Source organism: Sinocyclocheilus anshuiensis, unplaced genomic scaffold (genome assembly GCF_001515605.1).
Source record: "Sinocyclocheilus anshuiensis isolate Anshui unplaced genomic scaffold, SAMN03320099.WGS_v1.1 scaffold723, whole genome shotgun sequence".
In the NCBI taxonomy this organism is placed as follows: Eukaryota; Metazoa; Chordata; class Actinopteri; order Cypriniformes; family Cyprinidae; genus Sinocyclocheilus; species Sinocyclocheilus anshuiensis.
Window position 1 is genome coordinate 272,241 of NW_015551048.1, and position 4,406 is coordinate 276,646.

At 38.9% G+C, this 4,406-nt stretch overlaps 1 protein-coding gene across 2 annotated transcripts in view; it reads right to left on the reverse strand.

Annotated features, from left to right (window-relative positions):
• Positions 1-3,993: 3,993 nt before the first annotated feature.
• Positions 3,994-4,406, reverse strand: part of LOC107661893 (synaptosomal-associated protein 47-like) — an 18,475-nt gene continuing 18,062 nt past the window's right edge. For both annotated transcript variants that reach the window (XM_016451683.1, XM_016451681.1), the window contains exon 6: positions 3,994-4,130. The gene's annotated coding sequence lies outside the window, so the exon portion shown is untranslated. The remainder of the gene's footprint in view (positions 4,131-4,406) is intronic.

Below are 4,406 nucleotides of genomic sequence, written 5' to 3' on the forward strand. Positions count from 1 at the left end.
TATTTGGGTTAAACTGTTCTGGAACAGTGTTGTAAATACAACTTAACCACTGATTTCTAGTCGTGTCCTCTTTTGGAAGACCAAACAAAGTAGTTTCGCTTTTACAACGAAACAGCATCACACACAGCGGGCTAAAGTGAGCGGAGGCCGGAGGCCAAGAGTGAGCGGCGGCGGGCGGGCTTGCGGCAACCACATGTGACGACCCCGGGCTGGGGTCCTTATTGAGGTCCAACATAAAACAAAAAGGCTGATTTCCTGTAACCCAAACCTCTCACAGCAAACCAGAGTGAGAGGAAGAAAGACCTGCAGCAAGCCTGGAGCAGCCAACACATGAGTCAGGTTCCACATTCAGACAAGTTCTAATTGAGCTGTTCTCATGTGCAAGCTGTGTATGTATATTTGCATGAGTTAGAGCCACAGACAAAAATAAATGTCTCAGACTTTGGAGATCAGTTTTTAGTGGGCCTTAATAGATTTTTACATTTTCTGAAGAAAATCCCACCACCACAATGCAAGGGTATTCTGAATGTTTTTTTTTAGCACAGCTCTCCACAACAATCTTCATGAATTGAGGTGTCATTCCTGTCTGTTGCATGCTTGTGATAATTATAGTCCTATATATCTTCCACCATATGCCATATAAATGCATGGAAAGTCATGTGGTTGTCTTCAAAGAAAAGGATCGCATTAACGAAATTAGTAGGCAGTGATATCCAAGATTATTTTTGACATGCTTTTAACCCATGTAGAAAAAGCAACTCAACAAGCGCAAATTTATAACCAATAGTACTCAACTTCATAATCATTCTACCCAAACTGTACACTGGGACCGAGCAAAACCACTACAGAATCAAAGTCCATGCCCTCATCAACCTTTTCCCATAACTGAGGCTGAAACTGATTGATTTACCATCAATAGAGACACCCATCTTCCCAGAGTTGCCCACCCCAAGTCCATCATGTAAACAGACCAGTAAGTCAAGGCCAGTAAAAATCACTAGCGTCTCCGCACCATCCGCTGCGAGGCAGAGCCGGATCTCAAGTACAGCGACTGTGGTTGGGCCAGACCGCTGCCACTTCCTCACATTGCATGGCTGCTTCTAACCACACCATTATGTGTTCATTCTCTCCATGTCTTCAGGCTTCCCAATCCAAGTAGCTGAAAGGTACGTGTTAAGAGTTTACACAGAAAATCCCAAAAGAGCTTGCTGTTTATCACGCAATGGAGAGGAGAGCAGTCAAGCGAGTATCCTTGGGTTTAATGCTTAGGATGGGTCAATGTGCCTAGATTTTCCACAACAGAAGTGAAACACGCAAACAAGCACTGCACTTAGCTTATGCTGGATAAACACTGCACAATTTTCACTTGCTGACAGGAGATCATCGACAAAAGCCCGAAATCTGAGGCAAATCGGTGCTTGTCCATGTGAATGACAATCACATGAAGCGAATCAAAGACGCGATCTGAGAGAAGCTCTAATGCATCACAAATTCCATAGGAACATTTAGGAGGCTAAACATCCGGATGCTATGTCCGAAATCGAATACTTCCCTAATATAGAGTATGTGAAAAACAGTATGACAAAAGAGCAGTATATCTAAATTGATAGTATTGCAAAAACAGTAAGCAAAAAGTAATTGGACGACCTACTACTTCAGCTGGGAATATGAAATACTCATTTGATGGACAGTTTACTATCCCATGAGGCCACAGTAGAGGATTTATGAATGGCAGTGAAGCGACACAAAGACTGGTAGGTGACGTGACATTAAGAGCATGGCGGATGTAATAAATCCGAAATTCATTCTTACTATATATCATTCATATACTTTTTTAATGATCGCATAGTAAGTTCAAATTCAAATGTAGTATCTACTCAGTACACGGTTTTTGTCATGCCGAGAGTATGAAATGTGTTTGCAATGTGAAATGTGTTTTTAACTAGAAATTGCATTGGTGATGACCTACAGCCAATGAGAGAGCACGATACAGGGCAAGGGAAATCTCAGGCAGAGGAGACATATGTTATGTATCATTTCTTGTGCATGCAATTTGTACATGAGGCAGAGTTGTCGGAGATTATTCCTAGTGAAATATTACGTAACGTGTGACCCCTAGTCGCCGGTCCGTTGTGTAATGTGCAATCCACAGCAGCTTCATGATGCCAGAAAGTTGTGTAGTGTGAAAGGAATATTGACTTCCATTTACACATTGGCATTTTGGGGGCCTGAAAGCACAGACCTTTGAAAATGGGTTTTAAACTGCAAGTTTCTGAAATATGGTCATCGTCTCTGATTTTGTAAACTACAGAAACGTGAATTTGTGAAAACAGTGCATGCGTATTACGTTTTCAGTCTATAGGTATGTGTGCAGGTGTGCAGTGTTTCTTTACAAAGTGACATCTCCAACTGCTGGCCTGGCATGCATAATACAGTTTTTAGTTGTTTTCAAGAATCAGTGTGAACAGGGATCGTTTTGATAATGTCGTCGTCTGTATGTGAAACTTTTCAAAAGTGCAAAAAAAGAAATGTCCTTTTTTAGTACATTGTACGGTGGCCGAGAAGTGCAAAGCAAATCACAATTCTGAAAACAAAATAACAAATTACAAACGCAAATGCAAGTCTAAAAAACAAAATAACAATTCAGAAAGCACAACAACAATTCAGAAAACATTATAACAAGTCAGAAAACACAACGACAAATCCGAAAACAAATTTACAAGTCAGAAAACACAACGACAAATCAGACAAACCGGAAGAGGTAGGTATAGTTTGAGACAGCGCCATTGGTTTGGGATTACTCACCGCTAACTGGACGAGACATCTGTCAATCAACGTATACAGGAAGAACCAGCCGAAGAACAGCAGAGTCGTGGTAGAAAGTTCGGAGATGGTATTAAAGTAGCTCAGTTTAAAAGGCGGGATCGAACCCGGCTTGATCGCGTCAAAACGCTAACGACACGCACTTATCCAACTGCACCACTGGAGCTGATGTTTTACAGTCACTTTTAACTAAATGTAAATATACACTCCGTATTTTTTATTCCATAGTAAGGGCAATTCATACAATACATTTAAACTGAGCTACTTTAATACCATCTCCGAACTTTCTACCACGACTCTGCTGTTCTTCGGCTGGTTCTTCCCTGTATACGTTGATTGACAGATGTCTCGTCCAGTCAGCGGTGAGTAATCCCAAACCAATGGCGCTGTCTCAAACTATACCTACCTCTTCCGGTTTGTCTGATTTGTCGTTGTGTTTTCTGACTTGTTAATTTGTTTTCGGATTTGTCGTTGTGTTTTCTGACTTGTTATTTTGTTTTCGAATTTGTCATTGTGTTTTCTGACTTGTTATAATGTTTTCTGAATTGTTGTTGTGCTTTCTGAATTGTTATTTTGTTTTTTAGACTTGCATTTGCGTTTGTAATTTATTTTGTTTTCAGAATTGTGATTTGCTTTGCACTTCTTGACAACCGTAACATTGTCATGTAAAATGAATCAACGTTGAGCTAAATTGAGATCAATAATGGCACTATTGTTGGCAGATCTGCTTTATAGCTAAATTGAATGCGTTTCATAATTGATGGACTCTGCAACATTATCACAGTTCTTGACCTACACTGAATCAACATTGAACTAAATTGTTGAGTAAGGACATGATTGTCTTCTGTAGAGCTACAGAAACAACATTAACACTGCTATTTTTCTGTTTATTACTGTGAAGTTGCTTTAAAACAATTGTTGTATTGTTAAACTCAATTTATCAACAAATCAATCCCCTCACAGAAGAGTGACAACAAATAGTGACAAAGAATGTCCGAGTTTATTTTACACTTGCCTTGATCACAAAAAATACAGTAAATAAATATAGCATTATGAGTTTACACTTATCAACAAAGTAATTAAAAAAAATCACCACACATGAAACAATGACAATAAAGCAGGATTCGAGTGCATTACTGTTAAAGGGTTGATAATGCACAGAATCTTGTGAAATATCACAATTTACACAACTACAGTAAATTGATTACAGTGTTTAAATTATGCCGTAGTTCACTCATTTGTTTCTTTCCAGTGGGGTGAAGTTGCTAAGCCATGCAAAATGACACTGGTTGCAGATCTATGTGGACCTGAGGAAAAAATAAAGACACTTTCTGTGATCCTCAATAGAGCTCAGTCACATTATGAAAGTAAATCTAGGAATCAAAACTCTATAGAGGAAAAAAAAAAAACGCTCCTGTATGATACGGTTTTAACTTGATCCAACAATCAGACGCTGTCAGACATCATGGAAAACAGCGGCGAGTGAAAGTTAACTAGGCAATTATTACAGTTATTACAATGTATTATTGCATTTTTTAATAATACAAATGATATATCACTTTTTTTATTTTACTTCTCAACTA